Consider the following 25,635-nt stretch of genomic DNA (forward strand, 5'->3'; position numbering starts at 1 on the left):
TGTGGTGTGAGTAGGGGTGAAGCAATGATCGGCCACTCTAACATTTCAAAACTATCTCAAATACTGCTCTATTTTGTATAGTTCTTGTATGTCCATCATATTTCTCTCCCTACATATAGAAGCAAGCATTATGGAGACTTTTGTTTTGATGTCATAAATGATTCTGTATAGAAACATGCCTTCTATTTGGAAAAGGAGGTAGTGTTAGGTTTATCAGAAAAAGGATAACTCCACTCCTTTCTGAAGTATGCAATACTGAAAAGATGAGATGGCATTTGCATGGAATTTTTTAGGAGTAAATATTTAAATAGCAACCACCTCATGCTAAGAGTAGTACATACAGAATGACTCTTCACATTTACCTGATTGTTCTATAATTTTTTATGCTTCCTAAAGCATTTTGCTAACCAAAGTCTCCTTAATCATACATCTCCTCTTACCCAATTTATAATCTTGCATTAGGGACCACTTAAGAGATTTCTGCAAATCTCAAGAACTTGAGGAAACCAATTATTCTTTGAGAACACTGCACTGCTGTACCTCTCCTTTTGTGCCTCCAGGACTATTAACAGTCACATTCAGCATCAATGTGCCATATTACAGCAGCTGAATGTTCCCAGCCCCTGTCAAAAGATGGCTTAAACCTTCACTGTTTTTTAACAGTCATTAGCTCCATAATGATCAAATAGCTCCTAATGTGAACTGTTCTGCAGTGCCCTTCATTGCCAAGTTGTCTCCTTGGTACTATTCACTCTGTGTCCTGCTACCACAGTTAGCAAAGCATTTCCTCCTCCCCTGGTGAAAAAACTAGAAAATTTCAAGAACCTTCTTGAACAATATGAGGTTTTGAAACTCCAGCCATTGAAGTCAATGGCAAACAGCTCTGTATAAATAATTTTAAAAATAAAACTGTGTTACATAAGGTAAAAAAAAAAAAAACAAAAAAAAAACCTCAGAGGCACTCCAGAACATGCATATAGTTAAGGACACTAAGAGACTGAAAATCCTTGCCTTTGGTATTTGAGTACAAATGAATTAACACATCTCCAGCATGTAGACTGTAAAAAGAGTTGCAAAAGCTAACTTTCTAGCAGAGTTAACTCAAGTGCAGTTTTACCTTTCATCAGCCAGACCTCCTCTTTGTTATTCTTTGCACCAAGATGAAATGGATAGCTTAAACATCAAAACAACACAGCCCTACATTCTGCTTACATGCCTCTAACAATACTTCTTCCCACCTGTAGGTCACCAGTTCAGAGGTGAACAGGTCAATTCTGTCAGTTCTTCAAACCTAAGACTGGAAATCTGTAGTGCTTAAAGGTTTTTAGATCAGCTTCTTTGAGCCAAAGTTCCTCACCACAGGTGCATGCCTCTATTGTCACTAATTGCTATGAAGGCTGCTGATTTTTTCTGCAAGTGACAATCTTTTGAAGATAGCTTGCGAACTTTCCTGCTACCTTCCTGGCAAGCATAGACTGCGGATTAAACACTGACAACGGTACTCTACAAAATCTGTATCAATTGGTCTGGGAGACAGAAAGAAAAAAGCAAAGTTTCTGTGAATGATCACTGCCTAAAGCTCTGAGTAATAAAAAGGAAATTTCAGGAATTCTCTTTGTGAAGGTAGAAAGCACGAAGGAGATTGTTCTGTTGCTAATTAGAAATGTGTGCACTTCAGAATGTGCAATTTTTACATATACACAGGCTGAAAAAAATCTTGCAAAACACTTGATTTAAAAAAATGAAGATTGATCTTAATAAAGATTATAAAGTTTCAAAGCTATAGCTCTTCTGTCATAGCGTGAGACTGAGCAGTTTTGGCTCAGCCTTGTGTAAGAGGTTGTACATGACTGCAGTGCTCTAGGAGTCGTCCTGGGAAAGAACTGGGAAGAGCTGTGACTGAAGTAACACCTTCCTTATTTGCAGGGAAATAAAGATAAAGCAGCCATTTCGAAGACACTGGGTACTACAGCCATTTAGAAGTCACTGTGTACTGATGCAACAGGAAAATGATAATGCCAAGCTCTGTCACAAGTATTTTAAATCAGGATTGCCCAAGAGCAGCTGTTAGAAAACTACTAATTTAAACAGGACAGTACTTTGCTCTATTTTCTTACTATCTTCTCTCCAATTAAATTGTGAGTACAGGGAATACATTCTAACTCCACGAAGAGTTAAGAATCATTGTTTACACTTCTGTCTGTCAGTTGAATTAACCCCAATCACCAGCTAAAAAGCATTGCCTCCACATTTCCCAGTGACTTGTCTGGACCTGACAGATCTTGAGACATATTTAGTAACATCAATATCCCACTCCTCCCTGCACTCTTTTCCATCTTCTTTTCCACCCACTGCACTAGGAAGCTTAGTGCCCTCAACATACTGCAAATGACTTCATATGCATCATTTAAGATGAATGAAAAGGTATTATATTACATTCCACATGATGTGTTACAGATAAAGTGATATCAAAAGTTAGTTTTACCTTTTGAACTGCATTTCAAACTTCATAAGTGTAGGCCAGATTCTGCCATCTTTGAGTTGTATGTTTCTCAAGGGCATTCCAAGTAATTTAAAAGGATTCTCTCAGGAGTGAGGTCTTTATAAAAATAAGTCCTTATTTATGTAACAGCTGTACCTTAGCTATCGGATCATAAGGGAGCTTTGCCACATGTCTAGACATAAATCAGTGGACTCCAGCTCTGATATGCTTTAAACTGTTCTTCACAATAGCTTCTCAAATCATCAGAGTTGAACTACGGCAACTCCACTGACGTTGGCTTATAACAGCACAGGATGTGTTTCCACCTCTTCAAATCATGAAGTCATATTAATGCTATTCTTCCTCTGACACTTTTGAGACTAGTTTGAAATGCTATCAGCTCTCACAAGTACTGCAATGAACTCCTTAAGCTGTATGCTAGTATAGGCACATTCTTATCTATTCCCTGGGCATAGTCTATACTTCGTTTTTACATGAACAGAGATGGCTTTTGTGCTGTTAGTATTTGCTTTTCTGCTGCATGTAACTAGTGGGTAACTTGTGCATGAAGGTTCAGAACTAAGCACAGATTTTTTCTCTGATATATATTTAAAGTGGCTGCAGTAATTAAGCATGGTACATCACTTCATATCCAGAGGATCTCTTCACACTATGAGTAGGCATGCATAATATTTTCAGGCGAAAATTATTCAATATTTGAACAGATATTCTTTGTCCCCTGGTATGTTGAACTCCTGAGCATCTTTAATTGGGTTTTGATGTACTGATAGAACCTACAGTTCCACATCTCACAACACTACTGGAATGCTTGCTAGATCAAGCATTCTCTTGCTCTTAAAGATGGAGAGAAACAGGTTAAAAATTTCTTTCCTACTTTTCAACAGCAATATCATCAGAGTCCTTATCTCTTCATTGCACGAGATGTTGACTCCTCTGTAATCCTTTGATTCACTGTAAGTAAGGAACTTGTGTACCGCTTCTTTTACAAATAACGTTTAACTCAATACAGGAAAAAGAAAAAAAAAAAACAAAAATGCCATAATCAAAATCAGGATGAATTAACTTAGAAGTACCAGAGAGAGAAAAAACAGCAAGGAGCATTCATCTCATTACTTGACAAGAACCTTTTAGAGACCACTGGTTCTGATCTGTGTTGTGGGAGATGGAGGCTCAAGTCCAATCATCAGAAGCATTTTCAAATTCGAGATGCAATACAAAACAATACAAAAATAATAATCCATGGTGCTGCTGCACATCATGTACTTCAGAAGTAGTGAACTAAGACTGTTCCCAACACAGTTTAAGTCAGTGGAAGTTAGCACCGTTGGGAACTCCCTCAGTAAGGCAAGAGCAAAGTCGAAAATGTTTCCTCGCAGTTCATTTTGATGGCCCTATGCCTTGAAATAAAAAAAAGACCCATTTCTTTTTTTACAAAGGCTGTCTCAAATTTTAATTGCTTTAACACACCTGTATTTGAAGCAGTGCAAAGATGTCTTCACTAACATTAAAGAGCTCTGACTGTGTAACTCATGATATGTAACTGTCTTTACTGTCGTAAACTTTTCTACTGTATCAGGTAAGAAATTAGAAATAATTGTTTGCAAACAGCCAAAATATTTTCAATTTCAAATCTGAAAAACAAAATAAAGCAACAAACTTGAAATTATATTGAAAAAATCTTTCCTAATTCATAATAGAGTAGGTTGACCCCACGATTCTCAAATCACAATCAATCTTTCTAATACCTATACAGTAGAGGAAAAAGCCCACTTAATTCTCCCATTCCTCTCATGCATACACTGATCAGATGACAGCTCCTGGTACAGAAAAACCCCGAGTGAATAAAATACCAGTTCTCTATGAAATGAGCACTCAGGTTCCAGTGGAGATTTAAAAATAAAGAAAATTCATTGCAAAATCTAAGTATGTGTTACAGAAAAGAAATGCAAACACTTGAAAGTAAATCTGTATTGCGTTCAAACTATGTCACAGAAGGGTTCCTCATACTGCATCTTGTAGTGACTCGGTTCAACACTGCCATACCTTTCAGGGAATGTGAAGCCATTAATTGCCTTATCTGATGTTCTAGAGTCCTGCTAATGACTTATCAATTATCACAAAGCTTATCTTTTGATTTTGTATTAATCAAAGATGTGCTGGAGCAAACTATGCATGGAATTGTTTAACATAAGGAGACCAGATTAAAGCAAAAAAAAAAAAAAAAAAAAAAAAAAAAAAAAAAAAAAAAAGCACTTTCTGTACCACAGCACCAACATTCCAGAAAAGGAGATTAAGCGGTCATTTTCTAGCCATATGAAAATCACTTTTTTACTGAAATCTCCAAAACTCCTTCACTTTTGAGATAAAGGTTAGTAAGTGTGATTGTATACAGTAAAAGGACCAGATGATCTCTTACTAGCTCAACTGATGTCATTTTAACAAATTGTTAAGTTTGGCAAAATGCTTTTTCTACTTCAGGAAAAGTTTCAAACTAATAGCAATACTTGCCTGTGGAGCTGAGCAACAGCAGGTGCTTTGAAACACCCCAAATTTGCCCCTGGCTGATTAGCTTGATTAGCACACCAATGAAGAGAAAACCATCAGACTACTTGGTTTCACGTAAAAGAAGGTACAGAAAGATAGCACTAAAGAATGCAATAAATAAACAGACACTTTGTCCATTTAGTGTGTTAAAGTACTTTGAGAATGTTTTTTAAAGCAAGCTTGTTAGAATTGTGAAGTTACAGCTTTATTAAAGGTAGAAGTTTAATAAAGCATTTGGGATGAACAGTGTAAGGTAACTGACTCAAAGATGAAAAGCATCACGATGGAAACCCTAAAAACAAACAAACAAAAAGAGCCAAATCCTTTCCCTATTTTAGTATAGAGCAAAGAAATCGTCCTCACTGCAACAGTGAAACAGATCAATACCTAGTAGCCTAGTTACCTTCAATCAGGATGGCCAAGAGTCTTGGTAACCAGGCCAAGCTACTTTAGGCTGTATTTTACCCAATATATAACAAATTCAGATTTAGCTAGGCTAACAATACATACTGATAAGATTAGTTTCTAATAACTGCTTACATGCTAGTAAAATTTGTATCTGGATATTTATGTAAAATAAATAGGGGAAGAGTTATCACTACTGGTGCGATTGAGTTTTGTGTCCACATTTCAATGAACAAATACATTGAGTACTATGGTATTTTGCTTGCTGTATTTGTTACACTGCATACATTGGAAGCCAATCTACCTACAGAATTTGTCTAATATGTTAGAATTGGCATTTAAAACTCCTTTTAAAGAACAACTGTAAAATTGAATTTCTGCCACATGGGTAAAATCATTGCTTGGTTTGTCAAGTGTCCTCTCATATTGTTTCATGGGATGCTTTATAAAAAATAATTAATAACTATTATCCTGTGTCATTTAGATGGGAAAAACAACCACTACATATTTATGTGCAAATTTGGTAGTGACTGATAGATACATGGTCTTCGGGATTATTTCTGTTGGTAACTTTTTTTTTTAAGTGATTTTAAAATTTGCTGCAGTTCAAAACAGTTTTTCTGGGCTGTTACTTACACAATTAAGCTTTCTTTGAGGTAAGATGAAGATAAAATGTAACTTGAGGAGGAAGCTCAGGTGTTAAATCCTGTATATATTGTACAAAACACCAGTGAATTAGACACCAAAGAAAATATGCACCCTTCAGGAAAATTATCTGGCTGTTAGAGCAGAGGACTGGCAACTGAGACATCTGAAATCCATGCCTTAGCCTACATCGGTATGGAACTTATGCCTGTATGAACAGTGTCTTTATCTCTTTAGGCTACTCAGTGCACAGGCAAGATTAACAATATAATAGTAAGGTTTAATTGGACTACTGAAAGTTAAGCTATTACAAAGTTAGTCACTGAGTGAACTACTGAGGAAAAAATCCAGACATCTTTCTTATTTGGAGCTTATGATCAGAAAGGTTTTCGAGAAATTCCAAATCTTCTATCTGATCTGGGTTGTCCATATCAACTCCAATTTCTCCTAAGTCCATTCTCTTAACCTAAAAAACTCCAGAATGCCATGCCCTGGAATTCCAGACCTCAGTTGGAATTGAGACCACAGCTATGATCTTTCAGATCACTGTTAACAGCTACGTAATAACTCAAAAAACCTCTCTAAAACTCCTTCTCACACCATTGCAAGCTGCTAATCATGTGACATTTAATCTAAACCAAAGACAAACCCTTAGCTATGAATACTTTTCCTAGTCAGAGCTCTAAATGTAATAATGGTTTTCAGAATGTGTGGGTCTGGCTCACTTCAAGCGGTTTTGCTCCTTCCTCGACTCCAGCTGCAAACTACTAAACACATACTTTTTTAGGTCATTATGGCCTAATGTCTGTGGCATTACATTATTTCAGTGACATATCTTTGAACATACCGTAATTCCAAAAACTGCAGGTCATCTTTTAGCTAACTGGAGAGCAGGATTTTATATTAACTCCATCCTTTGCCTCTGCCTTCCTTTTAAAAAGGAAAACAAAAATTGCAGTGAAACTTCCTTTCCCATTTTTCCCTTCTTGGTAATGAGCCTTACAAACTTGCCCTATTAGGAAAAATCATTGCTAGTGGCAAAAAGAGCATCACCTCTGAGAAAATCCTCCATCCTGATAAATCCTGGCACAGAAGCCAAGACAAAGGATAGCTAAGGCATAACATTCATAATCAGAGATGCTTAGAAAAGGAAACTTTGCCAAGGGTGACTTCTACTCCTCCCTTTAAAAAACAAACAGAAAAACACACACGCACCCAGGCCAATAAAAGATGATAGCTGTCTTCAGAACAATACTTTTTATGGTCCTTTTCAAAAAGGAAACAAGAATCTAGTTCTGCCCTTAATTTTCTCGGGTTAACTCTTGGTCCTACGAGTTAAATATATCATTACCTGCTTACACTTTCTTTGTGCTTAGCTATTAAGTAAAATTAATGTGGGCATTTCTGCTACAGAAAGGAATGTTCAGAAGAGTACAAGTTCTATAAGCCAGGTTTGAACTACTGTTACAGGACTCCATGACAAATTCCTTAAACGTCAAACACATTTCAGCTCTTTAAATGACAAATTTAGTAAAGAGCATACAAATTGAAACAATTTCAGCCACAATTTATGAGTTAAGGTACGTCGGCTGCTCCATTTGGTCAGTTTCATCTCAGTGAAAATAGTTTAGACATCTCATCAACAGAATGTTTGTGAGGTACCATTCCCTATGAGCCACAATACCTCCTTGGAAGAGAAAGCATTGATATGTATGTAGAAAGCATGTAGAAAGAAAGACTCCTTATCAGAGTGTTCCTTGAAAAAAGTAGTAAAGAGTATCAGAGCACAAATTAATGTATTTTCAATAGAGAGCAGGCATAGCATGGAAACTTTTGTCAATATTTCAGTTTCATACTTCTGGGTTTCACCATGCCCTACATCCCAGCCACTCAGAATCTCCTGGATAAACAATGGAAACTTCTCTGCTGTAGAGAGGGGAAGGGTACCAGCAGCTTGAATACACAATAGGGAGAGTGAGCTGAGCTCTTTGAAGCCACCACTAAGGCAGACCCTAATCTGGACAGGATTGGGAAAAGCCAGAAAACTCCATGTTTCTTTCCGTCCCACTCCCTTCCGTGCCTTCATGCACAAACACAGATCCGAAACAGGGGAAACTGGAGAAAGATTTTCATGTTCTCCAAAAAGGAAATGTCAGTGTTGCTACCAAAGCCCAAAGACCTACAGGGCACAAGAGAGCCATGCCTGCTAGGGAAAACAGAGGGAATATCTTGGAGCTGGGTTATGTCATCTGCCAGCCCTCCTACAAGCACGCAGGCAGATGTATGCTGAACTATTATCTTTACACAAGCTCTTCAGAAATGTTTTCCAAAAGCACTTACATGTTCCCAAAAGCCTCTGTCCCCCATTCTTTTTGCCAGCAGCCTGGCTGCTCTGGCACCGCAGAAGCCTAGTAAGACTGCTCATTTTTCAAGAAAACCTTGCTGCAGACTGAAGAGCTTTAGTTAAGCATGCACATTTTGGATGTGTATCCAAACCAAACCCAAACATCTTGAGATTCTTCCTTCACTAACTCCAAACACATTTGGTATGCTTAAACATGCATTGTATTCTATCAGAAACCAAATGGCTATTTGCTGTTCCAAATAATCAGATATACTTTGCTGGATGATTAACAGGAGTATTGTTCACCCAAAGCAATCAAACTTTCATTTACATGTTTCAGAGCCTGGATCCACAGTCCTTGAAGTCCATGGGACTACGTCCAGTCACTTTGACAGACCTTGGATCTAGCTCTAAGCAATTCTTTTTCCCCTGGACATATTCATCCATTGAAGACTGAGCTCAGCACTGATTTTTTCACACTGAAGCTTAAAGAATGAATATACTCTAAGCTTCTTGTAAGGCCGGATATCACTAGGTAAATTGAATACAGAGGCTTGTTTTCCTTACATTTGGTTTTGATGTTCTGTTCACTGAGCCTATGACTGCAAAGGTTATAGATGATGCAATTTATTTTCCTTCTGCTTTTTACCAGTAGAATACTGCTCCTCTTCCTAGATTAAACACAGGCTTTATTGCAGATTTATCTCAAAATACACTTCTTTGAAAGGTCCAAAATCTAACAGCATGTTTCACATTTGCTAGAAGTCTCTCATTTTTATCCTTGTCTTGTAAGGAGTCCGCCTCCAAACCAGCTTTTGTCCTCCTAATGTCAGCTGTAGGTTTGCCCAGACTATAACATAAATAATATAATTCTTTAAGTCTTTGGAAGCATCCTGTTCCCACAGCAAGCACTGTAGGCATTTATATTACCACCAGTTCTATTATGAATATGAAAGTAAAGAAATAGCTACTATGTAAAGTAGTAAAAAGCTTTTTGCTTACTTTTGATTTTACTTTGTTCCTAATCAAACTAAGCTTATGTACAGTAGTAGTTTCTGATGATTATTTTATATCTACACGCATGAATCTGCTCATCTTCTGAGTACTGAAAACTGCTGAACTAACTGCGAAATGCTAGTCCCGTTATTGCATGCTACGCTCAATTACTTATATGTTATCTTGAAAATACAATCATGTTTCTCACTGAGTACACTGGATTTTGTAGCTATATTCAATCTAGGCATCTTCATACCACACTCTGCTTTTTGATCTTTTTTATCTTCTATAAATATAGGACTGAAATCAATCTCGCAACAAAAGTAACTGGAATGAACAGCTTACATAAAGGTTTTGTAAAACAGACTTCTCTTTTTCATTGTACCAAATAGCTTGTATTTAAAGAGGTGATTATTCCTCATTTCATTTTCCCAGGAAAACTGGAATCTAGCCAGTAGCAGGTAAATTTCTGTAATTATCACAGTAAAAGGTGGAATATGCCTAATGAAAACTAATTTACACTAATTTTGGCTTAAAAGTAATTTTTCAATTATATTTTCTACTCCAATTAGCCTCTAGGATTGAAAGTAGATCTACTGATTCAGAAGTGCTGGGTTTTGAGTATTTTATAGGATTTTTCTGACATAACTCTAAGATCTAATTGAGGGTAAGCCATTCCGAAGCTGCTCTTGCATTATCCAACCTTTCAATTGATTCCAGAGGTCCATTCTGGGTACGTGCCTGTATGGTACAGACTTAACATACAGGTTTTAATCAAATTATCTTTTTTTTTTTTAATTGATCACAGTTATATACTTCAGCATGGATTATACGTAAGACTGTAATTAGTAGATTTCAGCAGATATCCATTAAATTTTCACATTTCATATCAAGGCACTAAACTTAAGCGAGCCCTAAAATAAGTCATAATCAGGTGCATGAACCAGCAGCTATGGTACTGTTGTTGTATATAATGAATAGGATAGGCACAGCTAGTTCAAGAAAAAAAAAGAATGTAATGGAATTCAGCTCAGTTCAGTCCTCAGTGAAGCCTAAGGACGACGATATCAAGTAGACATGATCATCTGCTTTCCACTAGAGCTAATTAGCAAAGGATCTACTCATTACAATGAGATTAAAAGATATCATTTGTTCTCACAGAGGACCTGAAGGAGGCGATTTTGTAAGAGAAAGAAGTGAAGCCAATACTGCTCTCTCCGAGACCACTGCCATCACATGCTGACAAGGGATGAATTCCAGAGTAACCAAATATTTTGTTGCTCTCTCCCCCCTGCTTTCTTAGTAAATATTATCCTAAGTGCCCCTTTCACAAACACTGTTCTAAATAGCCACCTGCTTATTGGAACGATATTGAAAACACTAAATACCAACTAATGTGCCTGAGTTACGTTTACGCTGTCTTCACACAAGTAAAATCAGTTTGACCTGGTTTGCTTCAGCAGCTAACTTTGCTAGAACATGGATTCTGACTGCAAACACCCTAATGTGTTTGTATCCAAATCCCTGTTGAAGTACTCTGTTAAATGCCTTCGTATATTGTACCACCATATCTAAGAACATCTGGGTTTTTTTTGTTGTTGTTTGTTTTTAGGCAACATTAGGCTAGATGTCTGTGTTCTGTACATTCCTTACAGTTTTGGTTTTTTTTAAGTTTTGCGTTCACTTTCTATGACAAAGAGCATGAAGTGCCTTCTATCCTACACAATTCATCTCAATTAAAGCAACAAGATGGTGATGCATGTTGTACAAAAATGAGCTAATGCATTTCCTTGCAATAGATATCGCAAAGTTATTACAGACACCAGACTAACAAGATCACGCAGCCAGTAATTATATATGCTGTAAAGGAGAATACAGCATTTTAGAGCAGGGTTCTCAGACAAAATCCAGCAAACATCCCATTTTAGGCAGAGCAGTTCAATCACCCAAGCATCTCACCTGGCAATGGTAACAGTGTAATTTATTCACTGAACACCCTCAAGATACTGCTTGATAAAAGAGACTACTGCTTTTCAGAGCAGCCTCAGCTGAATCCCCAGAGCAGCCATTACCCAAGGAACATCCAGGTGTTGCTGAGCCTGAACAGGAGAAGGGGCTGGGAATGAGAGGAATTCTACTTCCCTGCCCGCCCCAGCTGCTACTGCCTTTTGTTTCTCTAGTTTCTCTCAACTACAGCCACATCCCATTTCTGAGCAAGTGACAGACAGCTCCCAAAACTTGACCACCTGGCCTTTATCAATGGGCATAGCCATAAAGCCCTCAGGACCCGGGCCAGATGGAAAGTAAAATTCAGCAGCATTCAGGAACAAAAGCACTTACACACTAAAATCTTGTTGTTTCTTGGTGAAGTTTATCACTGTTTACTGACAGGTCAGCACTAAGAGTAAATCATGTCCTCTAGGAATTGGTGTCAGCACTTCTCTAGCCGCTGCTAATTGTTACTCAATACTTATGTCACTTACAGGCGCAGCAGAGCACAGTTTGTAAATTACTCCACCTTCGTGCAGCAAACCAGTGCCTGAGGTAAAGCAGTTTGCCTTTTAGTAATGCTAGAAACGCACTGCTTGCAAGTACCTCCAAGAACATTCAGGTACCAAGTACCCTTACTTTAGGATCATACATTAACAAAGTGGGTTTGTTTGGTTTTTTTTACATCTTATCCATGACAACTGCTAAACCTCCAACAGATTCAGAAACATGAAAATGCTCCACTTGAATCTTTACCATTTTTCTTTTTCTTATCTCCTACATTGCAAAACTGTCCTTTCTACTACATGCTGTTACATCCTTTGAGTGTATGAAAAAAAATTGCTTAAATGCTACTTGTAAACATGACACATCGATAAATGCTTTATTTTGCTAAAAGGAAGACTGCAAAGCAATTTCTGAAGCATCTAAAAAGAAATTTTTTTAACCACACGCCTGGCAGGGGACACCAGGAGCAGGGCAGGAGCACTGCAGCAGATGCCAGCACGGGCAGCAGAACGCCAGGGGCAGTTCCTGGCATTTAGTGAAAGGCAACAAAATTAGACAAGCTTTGAAATGATTTGCAGGTTCTGTCATTTAGAGCAGGACTGCCTTGTCCCAGAGAGATACTGAATGCTGTCCTCTACTTCAAAAGCTCTAAAATATTACTGGTGGGTACTTTGTTTCAGCTAAGCTAATGAAATTTAGGTTCCAATCCCAAACACGCTCCTGTCCTTTCATTTAATTAAATGAAGCATGGCCCTAGGAAGAATATTTTACGCTTAAAAGTAACCTAATGTGTAACTAAGTCTTCTCCTAAGTATTAGTATGGAAGCAAGTACGAAAGAGAAGTCATAGAAGTTATAAATATATTTGCAGTTCATAGCATAAACTGTAGTAATATTTGGCCTTTTAGCAATAGAAGAAGCAGAAATAGAATCCAGAAGTCTTAAACTGTGATAGTCACCATTTTGCACAGAGTTCAAGACTCAAGCCCATTTTCCCAATAACAAAGGACCAATCAAAATACTATTTTTGGGGCCTGGGCAGGAATTTCATACAGCCAGATTATACCTACACATAGAGATAGACACACCACGTGGTTTCAGAAACACGAGTTTCTGAAATACTACTCATACATCGTTAATATTCAAGATTGAAGAAACAAAATGAACCCTAATGAACACAACTCTGAACAATTTTATGATACTTTTTAAAAATAAATCATAATAAAATTAAAATTAATCAGACAATTTTCTTGAAGAAAAAAAAGAAAGAAAGACAAAAAAGATATCACAAACATCCCATCAATTCAGCAGCTGATGCTGGTGCTGTGGTAGAACCCTGTGTTAAGATGGTAAGCTTAAGCTGTGTTAAGCTGACAAAGCATGGTCCAAACTGGCAGGGCAAACAACCTAAACAACTTTTCTTTCCTTATTCTAATTACACTTCATTTAGAAAGTAGAGACTGCCAAACCTTAAAATACAATTTAGTGAAGTTGCTTTCTATTACTGATGGAAATCACAAACTGTTCAGGAACTTCCAACCCCCATATTGGGGAATGTGTTGATATTTATCCCTTTAGCACCTTTAGCGACAGGAATTCAGTGTTATAAGAACAGCAGCAGCAGAAGAGAATTCTTTGAAGATTTAGTCTTGTGAGCATGCACATTTCCTAGAAGTGGAAGATAAAACTCGATCCTGATAATACAACAGCTTCAGGGTCTTCACTTCAGTGCTTTTATTGTTGGGGCTCTAAGCAACCTCATCTAGCCATAGACATCCCTCTTCATTGCAGGGGAGTTGCAACAGATGACCTCTAAAGGCCCCTTCCAACTCATATGATTCTATGACTCAATAACAGGTAAAGAGCAGATACAAAAATGTGCTTATTTCATGAAGACAGAGCTCTTGAAACCTTGCAAATTATGTTAAAACATTTAATCACATACTAAATTAAAGAATTACTCACTCTGCTATTTAAAAATGATTTTTATGTTCTTTCTGCTTTTATTCCCTGGACTGGGCTTATGGTTAACAATTCTTCCTTTTGCTCATTATATCACAGAGAAGGAAATAAGAAACATTTTTTGTAGTTCTTGTAGCTATATCAAATCTTGCTAATGTATTGAAAGGCACAGATATAATTGTAAAACAGCTGTATATCCAGAATCTCTGAATATCTTTTTCTACCCTGTGAGAACAGAAATAACGAAAAGAAATGAGTAGCATGTATTAGAATTTCCTCAGCTCAACAAATTCTGATACACGAACATGACTAACCGCAAAAATTAAAACAGTTACTAAATTGACGGTAAACTAAGCAATAACTAAGACTCTCCATGTTTCTAGCCAACCAGACTAAGGGCTTGAATTCATGACCTGGGCAAGGTGCTCGTATCTGTCAGAGCATGACTACACTAGTTGGCCTTAATTGCTCTCACAGGCCTCACCTGGTACCCACATTCTGCCCACTACTACAGAAACTCCCTTTAAATTTGGGCCATGGTTTTCAACCTTGTTCTGAGCTACACTGTGGTTGCACTTAGTCTAGATTTGTCTTTAAAGTCTACATTGTCTTTGGATCTGTATTAGAGCCTTGCCTCTTATGCTGCCTTCTGGAAGAAGGTTAGACCTAAACTGTAGCAGTTTTCACTCTTTTTTGCATGGTCTTTTCAGTGAACAGACTTGTATACTTGAAGGTACTACGAATATCAAGGAAAGCTGGGACACCACCATGGTGTTGCTGTAGTACTGCACAAGCACAGCTGCCTCTGAGGACCCAGAGCACGCTGCAGGTCTCTCAGAAGAAAACTAGAGATAGCTACCAAAAGATTTTCTCTCTCCTGCCAGCCATTGGTGCTGGGAGAAAGTTTATTGGATATTGCTATCTTGAGCTGCATAAAGCTTCTGGATATTGTACTTTGGCTCCTTTGAAAATTCAGGCACTGCCCCACTGTATTTTAACAAAAGTACATTTTTCTCCATGATGTAGGATGCTGAAGGTGCCACTGTCTCTCATCCACTTCTCTGTTCCTGTAAGATGTAGTAGAGCTCAATATTCTTCAATTTACAAATCCAGCTTCTATTTTTGTTTTTACTCCTATATCAAGTTAAACACGTTCCCCATTTAAAGACACTGATAACACTGACAGAGTGTGCTCAGCTATTCTGCCCAACAAAAGCTTTGTCTTGAAACAAACCTTTTCCTCAGCAGACAAACGTTAAGGGCACTAATAGCAAATGAAAACATGTAGTTCTGTTTATTAAGGCTGTTGGTTTGAAAGCCAAGTTCTCAGTATAGGATTAAGTGCATTTGTATACAGCTGGAATATGTCATAGATACATTTAGGTCTTTGAATTTTAACATTCCCAGGTGATTTTTTTTTTTTTGTATTAGCCGTTAGTGTAGAAAGAAATCTGGACTTCCAGAACTTGCAGATAAACAGAACTCTCATTACTTTCCCAAGGGAGAACTGAGGCTTCTGACTCTGAGGGTCTGAACTGTGAGCACCTTCAAACGAGACCTATTCTTGTATTGATTTACAAAATGTCATAAAGAACAGGGCCTTGCTGACACCTCTGTATCTTTTAAGTGCTGCAATTAATAATTTAATTATTGAAAAAATAAAATGATTTTAATTACATTATTATTTAAAACAGCTTTCTTTTAAAATTGAATGATTACAAAGCAATGGCAGCAAAATAAGTAATAAAACACATGGATTTTATATATCTGCTTTGAATGAAAGTGTTTTATTTTAGCATCATTAGGTATCTCTCACCAACATAATATTTGTTCCTGTGTCTGTATGCCCCTATATATTCTCAGTTCCTCATCAGTAAAATTGGTAGACTACTCTGTGGATTTAAAGCTTTACACATGCTCTAAACAAAGAAGCAATATATTAGTTCCATGCAAAGAAAGCAAGGATCCTTGCCTGCTGTAAATAACTGAAATGATTTGTAAAATATGCTGTGCATTTATGGTCTGATGTAAATCCTAGTGAATCATAAAAATATTCCCATTGATTTCTGGGGGTTCTGGATACATCCCTTAGGCAAAACTTAGAATTTTCTTAAAATAGCCATTTGACAATCACATTGTCCCATATGTTAACATCAAGGATTCTTTTATGCTTATTCTGGCTAGGTTTGGTTTCAGCTTTGTTTATAAAATAACGTGAATAATGGTTATGTAGGAATTTATTTTGAGCGGTGGCATTAAGAGATGCACTGAAAACTTTTGTGGGAAGACAAACAAAGAACTGAAGAAATTAGATTTTTCATATGTGTAAACAATTTTTATACCCTGCCACCACTCAAATCCGGCAAGCTTTTGTCAGCTAGTTTGCTTGCAAGATAAATGAATTTGGGAAGTAGATGAAGATACTTATTAGCATCTGATCATTACTTTTTGGAGCTCACCCTGAACTCACTTATTCAAAGGAGCACCCAGCACACTCTATTTCTTTATATATGTCCTTGTCCTGGGATTTTCAGGCGGGAATGGTGGCTTGCTATGGCCCTGCTCAGTGTGTAACTGGTCAAAAAAATGGAGGCCTGTCTGCTGATAAGGTCCTTACCAGAATTACTTATGTCTTTGACACTTCTATGCTGTTTTACTGCACAGGCCAGTATTTGAAGTTAGCCTTGAAGACCACCCAGAAGTACCAGCTGGTGTACTACTTCTTAGTAGAAAGGATTTGCTATCACTATAAAACAAACTGTGCTTAGTGTTTTGCTCTGCCTATCTTTTGCTTGGTGCTACAACAGTGTGCAAGTTGTATTTAAGAAGGCTGGATAGCCTGGCAACCGATTACTTGAAGCTGCCTGTCCCCACTGCTCCATCATGTCTTGCTTCTCTCGAGTTCTTTGATAGAACCTTTAGGACCAGAGGCAAGCCATACGGAGTAAAAGATCAAACTCTTCCCCTCTGGCAGTTTGTCAACACAAGAACTTGGTAAGGGCATAGTGCACATTTGTTATGGCAGGTTTTTAATTACATCTTTGATATGGCAGTGATGGGATTCCATATGTGAGAGTAATGCAGCATATGCACCAGTAAATCAGTTGAAACAAATTTTGGTCAGATCCTCACCTGATGTAAATTAGCCGTTGCACTGACTCAAACGGAACTCTATGCATTTCTTACAATTGAGAATCTAATGCCTTGCAAGATTTTACCTAAATGTCTAAGCTATAAAAATCACAATAACAAATATCTACTTTACATAAATGTATTCTTTTCTTGCTTCTAACTCTGCAGCTCACAATTTTGCTAAACTGTTGGTGAACTTTTAGGAGAAGCAGACCATGTGTTGACCTGTGTAAAACACATGAAACCTTGAAAATATTAGAAGGTTACAGACTTTGGAACTGTGAACCTCAGCTGGAACTTCCTGCCAACTGCTTTCTTGGTTAGAAGGCATCAGGTCGAGTTTTGTGCTTTGTAGCTTACAGCATGTCTGATCACAACTGACAGATTGCTTTGAAAGCAGGCAGTAAGGATGAACGCTTAATCTGCTGCATAATATGACTATAAAAAACAGTTTGTGACTAAGGGCAGCTAATAAAATAAAGCCCACAGGAGTAAAATGAATTATTTATAGTAAAATGTGCATAATTTAAATTTCTGTGAGATTGGTCAGCTTGATTTCACTACGGTAAGAGCATCAATAAAATGACACAAATTTCTGACAGTATTCTGTATCTCTCTTTAATTATATAAATTATGTGCTGTTCATATTATGCACTTGTTTACATTCAGTAAACACCAATTTAGTTTCATCTAGATAAAATGTCTGTAATAAAGACATACTACTAATGTCATATTGCAAATCTTGGAATCAGCACAGCTATACTCAGATCATGCAAGTTCAGCCCTGATGCACACATAACTTCTTTGATTACTAAAGGCTTATTGCTGTTGCTCACCAGTTTAGGATCTCACTGCTATTTTTATGCTATACAATGCCTTTGGAGAGTTTTACTTTGAACCCATTAATGTATATTCTTTGTAGTTACCCTCTCACCTTTCTGTCTCCACCCACTTTCCAATTATTTAGCAGTGGAATATTGAGGCTCTTTTCAACTCATGCTGAGTAAGATGATATTTTGCAAATTGCCCCTGGAAGACAACAGGACTGTTTTCATTGTAAGCTACCAATCACTGCAGATGGAAGTGGCAAAGATGAAACTATTCTTCCTGCTGAGGTTGGTAGGGCCCAGCCTGGACTGTCTGAGCAGCTTCTTGACCATCCCATATACATCAAAATACCCCTAAAAGAATGAGTTCCATGAAAAAGTGCTTGTAAACTAGGTTCTCCTGAGAAGAGAGTTTCAGCTAGTACCCTAAGTCTTGATCTGAAATAAAATTGCTACTGCAGGTATGTCCTTTCTTCAGCTGATTCTCCTGTAGGAGTGAGGGGCTTAACATTATCACAAAAGGGAGCAGAAATCCACAGTGCTAATCCACCCTTCGCATCTGAAGACCTGGCTCCTTTTCACAGTGTTCTGCTGACAAAAATCCATAGGGAATAAAATGAGTACAATAACTAACTTAATTTTCCACTTTCCTTCTCTGGATCTCCAAATCTAGATAGGGCCACTGCCAAAAGTTTTGAATGAGTAAAGAAGAGGGAGGGTAGAGGAGTGGAGGGTGGGATGAATACAACCTGTGTTTGACTGCTTTTGCTTTCACAACATTATAAATGTAAGCATTAGTGTTTTAACATGAACCTCAACAGTTTTTGAAGGACTAGTCCTAGTCTCCCATAGAAGAAGGAAAAGGAGCAAAACATCTGATGTGTGGTGCTCTTATACCAGAAGGACTACAATTTGGAAGTAGAAGACAGGTGTATAACAAGACTGGTAGGCAGGGGAATCCGAATGATCACATAATCAAGCTCATTCTTCTTACGTGAGTTCAGGTCATCATTTGAATGCCAGACAATATGCCCAGATTTTAAGTGGAGGAAAGAAAACAGCAAGGCATTGACCCAAAAAGGCAACATTCAAGTCTTATAAATGCTTTAGTCCTGTTTATCAAACAGAATCCTCAGCTTTTCCAAAAAGAATGTTTTCATTTCATGCTCCCTATTTCTATATCACATGCACAGAGAAAACAACTGAAAACATTCTAGAAAGATCAACAGTATATTTAAAATAGAGAAACAGTTCATTTTTCTTGCTCCTATTTGCACCAGTGTCCCTTGGGTTTACAATTGATAGCCAGTATACCTGGCCTTGTGATGCAGTGTGAGAAATTAGTGATTGGTGTCAGGTGTCTTTTTGATGTAATGTTATATATTAAAGAAATCATCATTTTCTTACCTTTTCAAATATCAAAGAACTTAACACACCCTCCTTTTAAAGAAATCTTCACACCTGTCACTACAGTAATCTCCAGGTTCTAACGCACGAAACAAGGGAGATAGATAAGAGAAATCAGAAATTGTCTCCATATAACGGATCATGTGTGCTAGGGTGGGACAAGGATTTGGTTGAACAAAAATGTTACCGTAGGGATTTGTGGTTAACCAAAGCTATTGTGATATGATATACAGGAAACCACAACAGATTTATGCCTGTATTCAAAGAACTAATTTTACTGACCTTTTTCTAAAATTACCTGGTTCTGTGCATAAGTCTTAAAATCTCAGGTGCTGATCTTGCAAAAATTTATGCACATACTTAAATTAGCACTAAGTATAACAGTCCTGCTGAATTCAAACTGATTACTTGAACAATGTCAAGCAGCTAATGATTTGTAAATCTATCTGCTAAGCAGGACAAGGGGAAATGGTTTTAAGTTGAAGGAGGGAAGATTTAGGTTGGATGTCAAGGGGAAGTTCTTTACTATGAGAGTGGTGAGGTGCTGGAACAGGCTGCCCAGAGAGGCTGTGGATGCCCTGTCCCTGGAGGTGTTCAAGGCCAGGTTGGGCCCTGGGCAGCCTGGTCACATATTAAATGTGGAGGTTGGTGGAGTGTTAAATGTGGCGGGAGGATTGGAGATATATGATCCTTGAGGTCCCTTCCAACCTGGGCCATTCTGTAATTCTGCTCGGGAAATATCCTTCTCTTCCATATTCTGTTGTAGACAACAGAATATGAACGTGTAACAGTGGGCAATTCAGTGTGAGTCTGATGAAATTTAACAAGTAAATATCCACTTTGTGATATTGTAATGTTAGCGTTACGTATGTATGTAAGAAAAAGGGGTAGACACATTTTTGCTCAATATTTTTCGTAACTTTTCTTATAAGTGGTTATCTCCAACTGAACAGGTCCTTCAGGGAAAACAAAAACACTTTCAAAATAGAGATTCAGCTGTACAACACCTATTTCACAACAGGTTTTTTTGTTTGTTCGTTTGTTTTTAGTTTGTGTTGTTTTTACTAAGTATGATTACTGAGTGAAAATGCCAATAGGAAGGTTTCTTCACCAACTTCCCATGAATAATATTGCTTCTCTGATATATTGCATTACTTTTCCACTGGAGCTTCTCAGGCAATTTTTTCCTGCCTGATTAAAGGGCGCTCCCATGGATTTGCTACAGGTAAGTTATAGAAGAGAGGAGAATGCAGCTGAGAAGAAAACAACTGAAAAAAATTCAAAAGACAGTTTGAGCATCAGGAACACATGTAATTTTGGAAAGCGATGCTAACTTGCAATCACCATCTTCTAACAAGTAGGTGAATCTAAACAGAAGCAACTGCTCAAACAGAAACATTTATACAGTTTTTACTTTAAGTTGAGACTGAGGAGGAAGGTAAGCATATTTCGTAAAACAATAAGCAAAGAGAAACAACACTGCTGCTTTTTAGCACTTAAGAAGCAGGCAGATAGATATGTGTGACCTGAACTTCAGAACCAAACTTTCATAAGCAGGGATACACAGAGACATCTGCTTTCATAAACCAAGTCTGAGCAACATAAAAAAATAATCTGTGAATATGTAGAAATACTACTAGTTCTGGAGCAGTCTAATGTATCTACTTGTGGTTATACACAGGCAAATTGTACTTGTTTGCTTTTGTTCAGGTGCATGAAATACAGCTAGCCACCCCTTCCATTCATTTGCTTCTACCTTCTTCACCTGTCAAAACATCTGTTTACAAGGCATTGGTCATTCATCTCCTGCAAATGAAGAACCTGATCCAAATGCTATTGAAATCAGTTGCAAATGTCCCACTGAATGGAATCTGGGTGAATTCCTTAACGTTCACGAGCAGTTCCATAAGAGGGCAGAAGAGACAGTAAAATACACTTATCCAAAACATCTGTGTATTTTTCTAAGTTTACAGGTGAAGGAACACAATTCGTAAGAAGTATAAATAATGTACCAAGTAATTTCAAAATTGACAGGTATAATTTACATTGAACCTAACTCATATAAATAAACTTCCAGCATTCACAACTTTAAGACAAACAAACAAATCAGAAAAGAAACATGACAACCCACATAGGAGGGGAAAACCGTGTTATAGGTGACTCAATGAACAACAGGTTATTCAGCGTGCAGGAGGGGAATAGATATCAGTCTAAATTACAATACTGCTTTATTCTCACTTTTTCTTTAGTTATGGACTATCAACCTTATTATTTGGCCAATAGACGATGGCAATCATCAGACTATATAACCTCTCAGAAGCAAATTAGCCTATTAGAGAACAACTTATTTCATAGCTGCTTAACACAAAGAGTATGGCCACTAAAAGCTTAGCCCAATACCCTCTCAAGTATTAAATATTTTTTCCACTAGTTGCAGTAATCACTGGAATGATTTTTTTAAAAGTAGAATACTTATCTAGTGATTTATACTTTGAAATCCATATTGAGTGAATTATAGCATTATTATTATTACTATGAGTAGAAGTAATATTAGAAACAATATAATAATACAGTAATAACAAATAAAATTGTATTTGATTGAATTTGATCCTGAATATCTAAAGACTTGCACTGAAACACTCTTCCATTTAAGAAGGAACATGCTGTAATTCAGCAGAGCTGAATAAATAAAGGTATTGCAGAAGTAATGTTAACTTATTGGCTAATAGTTACACCTCCTCAACAGCATGATGATACACAAGCAGAAGCAAGGATAAAAAAGGGTGTAATTTACCTATGGCCTATTAAAAATGAAGGAAGTGGCTGAAAAGGTTCAAATGAGTTAAAAAAAACTGTTACCTGTAAGCAGCAACATTAGCCACTGTAGAAGCGATGAGGGCTACAAACTGGGCATATATTTCCTCCAGATTAAAGGCTGTGTATTTGAAAGCACCTCCTTTTGGTCTGTAGGAAGGAAACAGGAGAAAGAGTCAGTCTTCATCTTAAATATTATCTCAGACAGGAAATTTAGCCCTTACAGAAGAGTTAAGGCACCTCTCATCAAAGCTGACCTGAAGAGATAAAATAAATAAATAAAAAGTCATGCCTGCACTAGGAACTTTGTGAAAGGGCACTGAGCTCTTGCAGCAAGGCCTCTGCTTTCTTTGTTCTTCAAAGGGCTAAAACTGTCCTGGTAGTCCCTAGGGAATGGGCTGGACACATTCTTATGTAGTTTCAAAGTGTTAAAAAATGGCAGTTGATTCCTACAAGCAGATCCCAGATTGCCAAATGTGGACCTCCTGTGCTTCTGTGTCCTCATCTAAAGAGCTGTGCTACCTGAGTGGGAGTCCTTATCCTCCTCAGATATAGATGCAAAGATCTTTGCCCTTAAAGCCAGAGTTAAAAGAAGCAACTCTAGCCAGCTTTGTGTCCTGCCACAATTCCCCTATGTTAGCCCACATAGAAGAGCATGACTTGAAAAGAAAGGCATTTGCACCCTTAAGAGAAATGCATGTAATACCATTATTAAAACCCCTTTGCTCGTAACTTCTCTAATGATGTGAATAAAATGCTTGTTGTCTGTATCAACAAACTGTTTGTTCCTCTTTTTGTCAGCACTGCAATGTTAAGTACAGGAATGATGTTTTCCTGGGATTACACGCGCAAATAAAATTTCACCTGATAGCAGTCTAGCACTCTGCCATCAAGTGTGCTTCCTGCTGGCAGATTAGCTATCACATAAATATGTACCGTGGTATAAGGAAACATCACCTTAAATAGCATGGGCCCCAGCCAGACTCAAGGTCTGTCAGAACAGCTCTCTGGGAAAGGATCTAATTCTATAAGTGGAGGGAACTCCTAAGAATTACTTCTGAATTATTCCAAATCTCAGCAAGTAATCAGTGCCTGATTCTGAAGACCAGCAATCACCATTTTAGCAGAGAAATAGTTACTTATATTTTGTGAACAATTAATAAATTACCAGCACAGATTTCCCGGACAGTTATTAAAATAGACATGATCCCCAGGTTTTCACTGATAGCATCAACTTAGGCAACAAATCCGCTCTAAAGTATGTCTTTATATTAATTATTACTACTACATAAAACAAGAACTCCAGTTCATGTTTTCTGCCTAACATATGTTGAACCGGTGAAAATATATTGAAGAATATAGTCTTTTGGGTTAAATACTTCCAAATAAATAACCGAGATGTTTTCAAAACTCGCTGAAAAATAAAACATTTGTAACAGAGGCAATGCAAATGTCTGTAGTAATGTAACAGAAAAGTTAAATACAGAAATCCCAAGACAAATAGCTAAAACTCAGAGTTCCCTAAGGATGATGACCTTTGCCTCCAGTGATTTATCAAAATAACAAGTCTTAAACGGAATTATCACAGAGGACATTAATTTGCCCTACTGGTTCAGAGCATTGCAGCATTCAACACAATAGTGACACAGGCAAGCCCCAGGCCCAAGCAGTCTGCTCTTCCAAATGGCAGCAGCGATAAATCACTGCATACTAAGAACCAGTTTATGCTTTGTATGAGAATATACTTGAGAAATATGACCACATGTTCTTGGGAGCAAGTTAATATTTTTCTTCCTAATATCTTGAGAATTCTCCTCACGGTTCCCTCAGGCACCTTAATTCTCTAGCTGTCCCTATGCAAGTTGAAAATGTCTCTCAAGAGATTGTAGACTCATAGAATGCTTTGGAATGCGCTGGAATGGACCTTAAAGACCATCCAGTTCCAACTGCCTGCCCAGGGCTCCATCCAGCCTGGCCTTGATATGTACCACTGAGAAAATTTATCATTTTTTATAGAGAAATCTTTGCTAGTTCTCACAGAGACAAGATTAGCTCAGCCACTGCAGTGAGATTCGTATTTCCTCCTGTCTCTCTGAAGTGCATCTTCTGAGAGTAGCTTCTGTGGCCTTTACTGTGCTGCTCCTCTGTTCTGCAGTGGAGCCTCTACCCGATATGCACAGCTGTACGCTGTGCAGGAACTCTGTAATTGGAGGCCCAGTAAAATGACTGAGAAGCAGTCCATTCTTGCTAGCTTGGTTAGACACAGGCTAGCCAAGTGTCCAGACACGCTTTATGTTGTGACCTTTTAATTGCCATTCTTTTATTTCCCCTTTCCGGTCTTTCCTAACTTAACTCTGTAAAGCCACGCAAAATAACATCACCTGTGCAAAATGAGGTGCATGTGATATTTACTAAAAACAAACAAACAAAACACCAAACCTCCAGGCACTTTCGTTTTCTCACTAACAAACTTAATTTAAAAGGTCAGTGGCTGAAAACAGGTTTTTTTAAGACTCCAGATAAAATGACAGGACCCCACCAAAGAAACTGGCAGAACCTAACATAATTCCTGTGTCTGCACAACTTAATTTTTTGTATAGCTATGAAAGGGTAAATCAGAAGGAATTGAGAAGGCCCACGAAATCAGTTGTCCTTTGAAGGAGGAGCTGAAAGGGGCAATTTTTTATGAACAAGCAGGAAGACTGATGTCTCAAACAGAAAAGTGATCTTATCTCTTTTATTCTAGTTTCTATTCTAGTTTCTTATCCTAGCTGATTAATATCCAGCATACAATTCTCTAAGATACTCCCTCAAGTCCTCTTACCAGTGCTATTTAAAGAGAAAAGTCGTACACATCACATGGGGCCAAAAAGACTCTTGCGTGCATGTGTGAATATGGTTGAGACATACAAGCAGTTTGAAGTTTTCAGAGATTAGAATATCTTTTAGGTTTCCACAGTTTGAAAAACAGTTTTAATGTTTTTGGTGCAGTCACAGACTTGTAATAGGCTTGGAGCAAAAATTAGCTTTATATATTGATTTCTGTAAAAAGAAATCTCTGGCTTGGCTGAATTTGTTTTGTAGTCTGCTGATGACCCTCGTTGCTGTTAATATGATGAAATATAGTAAAAGTTATGGATTCTCTATTGATCAATTTCTTTTATCTCCACCATTCACTACACGTGCTTCAGCTGCTGCAACAAAGAGAGCCCAGAGATAATATTGGTTCTGATTCATCAACCTGAGCCACCCCACACAAGCTCAGGTTTTCCCCTGAACAACGTAAGGGCCCTGTGGAAAAAGCAGCATGAAATCAGGTAATTTAAAATAGCCTAAAAACATGTTTATAAGAGAGGGATTACTGAAAGTCATAGAAGCAAGCTTAATCTTGGTATTTCCAAACTCCTGAATGCTAGAACGAAAAAAGTACCATTCTTCTAACTGCTTTTTTTTTTCTTCATAAAGGTGTTCAACACCTAGATATTATGTGACTGAAAATGCAACTGAATAAAGGCAGCTTATGAACAGATGCAAAAACTGAATGTCATCTCCTCTTGTCAG

At 37.6% G+C, this 25,635-nt stretch overlaps 1 long non-coding RNA gene across 1 annotated transcript in view; it reads right to left on the bottom strand.

Annotated features, from left to right (window-relative positions):
- Positions 1-25,635, bottom strand: part of LOC121113443 — a 110,064-nt gene that overhangs the window by 14,109 nt on the left and 70,320 nt on the right. Inside the window, exon 3 of the long non-coding RNA XR_005862260.2 lies at positions 22,120-22,224. This is a non-coding gene — a long non-coding RNA (uncharacterized LOC121113443). The remainder of the gene's footprint in view (positions 1-22,119; positions 22,225-25,635) is intronic.

The sequence above is a fragment of the Gallus gallus genome, chromosome 9 (assembly GCF_016699485.2).
Source record: "Gallus gallus isolate bGalGal1 chromosome 9, bGalGal1.mat.broiler.GRCg7b, whole genome shotgun sequence".
NCBI lineage: Eukaryota > Metazoa > Chordata > Aves > Galliformes > Phasianidae > Gallus > Gallus gallus.